Here is a 6,529-nt window from a genome sequence, read left to right on the forward strand (position 1 = left end):
GTGTTACGTCCAAACCCTTGAAAATTTAGTCAAGGAGACAATGAGGGAGAATGGAGAGGGTATGGTAGGACGGTTAGACTCAATCTCACAGGTATACGCGCGGAGGCGAACATCTGTGAGTCGTACGCACCTTTTAAGTCCCGGAATGTGGGTCAACGTCCGAAGGGACGCTATGATACCTGTTCCGCTGGACACTGCGAACGTCGGTCCTACTTTTTCGGTCAAGGAACTTAATCTTTTTGACCTGGGACTGGATCTCGTGCGATCTCAGTATTCGAGGGAAGTGAATGCGAGGAGTGATTTTAATAAAAGACAGGGGAATAGCTTAAGTTACATTTATTAATAAAATATAATAATAAACAGAAGGTTTTGTACATTATAACTTCTCTTTACATAAAAAATATATACTATCTATAACGTGTGTATGCGTATATGTGTGTGTGTGTGTGTGTGTGTATGTGCGTATGCGTGCGTGCGTGTGTGTGTGTGTGTGTGTGTGTGTGTGTGTGTGTGTATGTGTGTGTGTGTGGATGAGAAAGGGTTAGCGGGTACGGGCGGCGAGGAACATATTGCAGGAGCACATCGGGATGAGGTGTTAAAAAACACGGTGTAAGGTGCGGGATTTCCGGGGATATACACAGTCTGTCCCCTTCGTGGGAGGGGGATGTATAGAACCGGAACATCCGGGAGGGGCGGGAGTTGATCCGAAGGAGGAAGAGGGAGTGAGAATCGTTGTTCGTAAGGAGAAGGGGAAGGAAAGCGTTCCTCGAGAGGAGGAGGGGGAGGAAATCGTTCCTCGAGAGGAGGAGGGGGAGGGAATCGTTGCTCGGGAGGAGGAGGGGGAAGGAATCGTTACTCGAGAGGAGGAGGGGGAGGAAATCGTTCCTCGAGAGGAGGAGAGGAATAACCAAGGATTTCTTGAATATCGAGGTCGATAATAGGAGAAGAGGTGAGGTCCAACAGTTGCGTTGGTGAGTAGGAGATTTCTGTGGATTGTTCGACAGTCGATTGTGCCAGCGCGATTGTGGGTGGCCCTGGGGAGCGGTTCCGCCTACTCCTTCGGTTATAGGGGAGTCGTCCGCGTTTCTTGATAGTTCGCACTACCAACCGACAAGTTAAAATTGGAGTACATTCTTTGGAAACGCGTGTATGTGTATTAATGCACAATAAATGAGTTTTTCCATGCGGGGAAACGCGGGATGAACTGTAAATAATTACGACTTACTTATTAGCTGTCTCTAAGATATCGAGTAGGTTCTAGGCGAGTGGCCAAGGAGATCCGTCGTCAGCGAAGAGCATCTGAAAGGCAGTCGACGTGGCGTATGGCTAACTTCAGTTGCGATTTGATTACAAGTTCATACTCGGGCGGAATCGCGAACTGGTGTGATTAGCGCGGGTTATAATGATTTTCGGACTGTGCGAGACAATAAGTAACTAAGCGCGAACTTCACTGACGTGTACTGAATGGTTTAAAATTCTGTACTGACGTGAATCGGGTGCTTCAAAATTTGGTACTGACGCTCTATGCTTCCGCGGGACCTCTATTTATACCCCAAAAAAAGGGTGTTGAGCCCTTTGTCTAGGATGCTAAAGTTAGTTGCAATGTCACGCGAGATTTACGATTTTTATAACATTTTATCTAGTTGATCTAAAATACATAGAGTAGTTTTGAGAAGAAGAGAAAGTGATTTATGGTTTTCCTTAAAAAGCCAAGATTGCTCTGAGACGGATGACGAATTCTGTTATTCTCGCGGAAAATATGACTAGATAAGCAAATGGTTACCATGCTACCATTGTCAGTTGCGAGTCTGGTTTCAGATAACGCTCCTGTTGGAAGTTATTCTATGCGTTTACGTTTTTTTTTTAAGTGCGATATGGCGCCTGTTTTTTAAGATAAAATTATTAGTCAGTCTCGGATGATAAAGCCTAGATTTTTACTATTGCGTCACTTCGGTACATTTATAATGTCTTTGCAATCTTATCTCTTTTCGAGCCTACATTAAGGTTATTATTCTTTCCAGGTTGATTGACATTTACGAGTTTTCGCAGCGCCTGTCCGGTCCCTTTTTCAATTCTGTCAGTCCGTTATCAGAAGGCGCCGCTCGCGTCTCGTAGACGCCAACCATAGTCGCGGCGAAGAGAAAAAAAAATCGTGGCGTCTGTAGGACATAACAGTTGTAATTATTCTAGTGATTCTGTAATACTGTTTTATCTGTATTTGTTACAGTTTCTTTTACCTCTGAGGAATTTTTGCACTTTATATTTACGAGGGCAAGTCAATAAGTTCTTAGAAAATCTGTCATAGGGCACTCGCAGTGTCATGTCACATTACTTTTTGACATATAGCATCTTTCATCTGATTATTGTCAAATTTTGACCGGAATTCATCGCGTTTCATTTCTGTAGATTAAAGCGAACAACCTTTGTATTTTTTGCAAAATGGAAAAAAACGAGTTTCGTGCAGTAATCAAACATTTACATATGAAAGGTTTAACGCCGAAAGAAATCAAAGCCGAGTTGGATAATGTTCATAGCACCAGCATCTGCACCAGCGTTTGCGACTGTGTACAATTGGATGAATGAATTTAAATGTGATCGTACATTCACATGTGATGCACCTCGTTCGGGACATCCAATTGAGGCTGCTACGCCAGAAATCATCGATAAAGTTCACGATATTGTTTTGACTGATCGACGAGTGAAAGTGCGCGAGCTTGTTGAGGCCACAAGCATAGTTACAGTGATTTCAATTTTGCACTAACAATTGGGTATGAAAAAGCTATCAGCAGAATGGATGCCGCGTTTGTTTACTGTGGATCATAAGCGCGGCCGTGTGACGATTTCAAAAATGTTTGAAAATGTTTCAACGTAATCCAGATGAATTTCTGTGTCGATTCATTACTGTGGACGAAACATAGATCCATTACTTCACACCCGAGACAAAGGAACAGTTAAAACAATGGACTTCACTGAGTGAACCAGCTCCAAAGAAGGCAAAGATCGTGAAGTCGACCGGAAAGATGATGGCCACAGTTTTTTGAGATGTACGTGTATAATTCATATCGATTACCTTCCGTCGAAGCAAACGATTAATAGCGATTACTATGCAGCCTTATTGGACTATTTCAACAACATTTTAAAGAAAAAAACGTCTCCATTTGGCGAAGAAGAAAGTGCTCTTCCATCAAGACAATGCACGGGTTCACACGTGCCCGGCACCGATGACCAAATTCAACAAATTTCGCTACGAATTACTTCCCTATCCAGCATATTCGCCGGATTTAGCCCCCTGCGACTATTTCCTGTTTTCAAACCTGAAGAAATGGTTCGGAGGAAAGAGATTCACCACCAGAGAGCAGCCCATCGCCGAAATAGAGGCTTATTTTGAAGAATTAGACAAATCATATTATTCGGACGGTTTGAAAAAGTTGAAGAATCGTTGGATCAAGTGTATCGAGCTGAAAGGAGACTATGTTGAGAAATAAAAATGAATCGATCAGAAAAAATGTGTTTTACTATGTTTTTCTAAAAACTTATTAACTTGCCCTCGTATTATCTCTTTTGTAGGTGTAGAGTATAGCCAAGAATTCTCAAGTTTTCTTTTCCAAATTTTCTTTCCCAAGAATTCTTTTTTAAATTATATTCTGAGATGATACATATTTATAATCGCAATGTTTATAATGCTGGTCATGTCTTAAGTATAATTGTACTTCGCAAATCGTTTTGAGAGTTATTCTATTTACAGCAAAGCTTAGTTGGCATAGGTAATTCGAATTTATTTTAATACGTTTCGAAGATTATTGTCAGCGTCATGTTGTTCAATGTTTATTGCTATATATGGATTATTGACATCTACTGAGACAAATACATTATCATAGTCGTACACGGTAATGGTATCGCATGTAGTATTTCATATGCTGTTAATGAGAATCGCAACATTGTATATGTTATTATCATTGCAAAAGGCGCTAATTTTCATCGCTTTTTCGATATTAATCCACTCTCGCCCATTTATATGGAATGAATGTATATGGAAAATATAATCCCTCTGGTAATGTTGCTTCCCTAAGATTCTATTAAAAGAAGATCTATTAAATGTTTTATAGGCATTAATTGTGGATGTAAAAATTCTTTCTTAGAGTATTTTAAGTATTCTAATACTTCTAATCTTCCGTTTCGCGTGTTAAGTCATTAGTTGTCGCCGTTATTAGTGTAAAATATTCATCTAACTCTTGTTGTTGATTGAATATTAATCCCTGTTTCGTGATTTTTTTCAATAGCTTCGACTAATTTATCTTTATTATTTTCTACTGCGTGCTCTAAATTGTATATGTGACTAATTGTTGAAATTATAATTTTAAGTTAATTGTTTACATCATGTCGTGTTAACGCGTTTTATGTAAGAGCATCAGTTTGTTAATAATTTTTTCGTCATTAGCGTTCATTGTTCTAAATAATATCTTTGCTATAGTTCCTAATCCGTCTATTAATCCATGTCTTTTATTTACTGGTGCCTAAATTATTTGAATAGCGGCTATTAAATTTTTAGCTCTATCATGGCCCTTTTGAACGATCATATATAAATTTTTACATGTATTCACATGCGGAATAGTGTACTCACATATTTCTTCTACTTTGCGGACATTTTCTTTCAATATCGCTAATCGTTTAATTAATGGTATCCGTATACATCCGTATGTATAACTAACTTCCAATGGGCTTCGACGGAATGCATTCCTATTTTCTCCAAGTAAATGCCCAGATTTTGCGTAAACTTCTCGATATTGTACGATGAGTCGATCATCCGTCTAACGGCGAGATGAACCCCAAGAATTCTGTAATAAATTATTATTTTGTTTACTCCGCTTTTTTTTTATTCAGTGATAGCGAGAATAGCTCGGATATTAGTGACCCAATCTAAGACTCTGATATTGAACAAGTTCTTCGTATTCCTTTATCCTAACCCTCCCTCCCTCCTTTTTTTACAGTAATGAGTGCCAAATGATTTATTCTTGTGGATACTTTCTTTTTCGTGAATACCTCATTTATTTACTAATAAAAGCTTATAGTCTATTTACGTGCGTATTAAGTATTTTACGTCCCTTTTTAATAACATAATTGATCAGACAATTTTTTGAGAATTATATACGGTCCAATCTATAGAGAATCTAATTTTTTAGATCGTCCTCGACGTATAGTTTCGTCAAATAATAGTACTTTATCTTCTACCTTGAATATCAGTTTCTTTGTTTTTTGGTCGTAATTTTCTTTTGTTTTAGTTTTTGCTTCCTTTATTTGTTCCTTGACAATAAACTCGTAGCGCGTAATCTCTCTCTTAATTCTTGCGCATAGTCGTCGTAGGAATAGATAATCCTAGAGGGATTTGACAATGCTGAAGGTAAAGTAACTTTATGTAAATTAATTTAAATGGCGTATAACCTGTTGCAGTATGGGGTATTATATGTAAACATAGCGTAAGGTACTACTTGTCCCAATCGGTTTGATCTGCACTTACATAGTGGCGCAAATATTCCGCTAATGTTCTATGTGAACGTTCGAGAACTCCATTGCTTTGAGGATGATAAGCGGTAATCTGAATTTTGTTAATTTTTAATAATTTACAGACATTCTTGAATACTTCGCTTAAAAAATTGGTACCTTGATCGGTCAAAACTTCCTCGGGTATGCCGTATTCTAATATTATTTTGGTCGTGAAATTTTTTGCTATAGTAGCGATCCTGATTCGGAATCAGCATAGCTTTATTGAACTTTGTTAAATTATTTTGGAATGTTAGTATATATTTATTTCTCGCGGTCGGTTAGGGTCAATAGTCCTACAATATCTAATGCACATTTTTCAAATGGTTTATCCGGCGTATCTGTAATAATCAATAGCATTTTAACCTTTTTAGATAGTTTATTTTTTTGACAATGTTCACATGTTTGGCTATGTAATTCTCTACATCCTTCGTAATATTTGGTTAAGTATGACTCATTCTAATTTTAGTTAGGGTGCGCTCCACTCCCTGATGATCTCCTGTAGCGGCATCATGGTATTCAAAGAGAATTTGTTGTTTTTCTTCCTCATTATAGATTTTTTCAGTGGCTTCTTGTTAATTTATTGATTGTCACTGGTACATTTCTACTTAATGCGTCTGCGTTAACGTTAATTTTCTGGCTTGTGCATAATTTCATAGTCGTATTCCTCTAATTTTAGTCGCCAATGAATTGATCCGGGATCCGTAACATTAAATAATCATATTAGCGGCTTATGGTTGGTAATTATGATTTGAATTTGGTTCCGTATAAATAAGGGCGGAAATGGTTGACGATCACAATTGCTAATAATTCTTTTTCTGTGTTATAATTTTGCTCGATGCGAATTAATACGCGGTTGGCGTACGCAATTGGCCGGTCTTGTTCTACCATTCCTTACGATAGTACGACTCCGATGACGTAATCCAAGGCGTCATTACGAGAAATTCTTGACTGAAATCTGGATATTTTAATACTGGCGCGGTGATTAATT

The sequence above is a fragment of the Acromyrmex echinatior genome, chromosome 6 (genome assembly GCF_024713525.1).
Source record: "Acromyrmex echinatior isolate Ae372 chromosome 6, ASM2471352v2, whole genome shotgun sequence".
Taxonomy (NCBI): Eukaryota; Metazoa; Arthropoda; class Insecta; order Hymenoptera; family Formicidae; genus Acromyrmex; species Acromyrmex echinatior.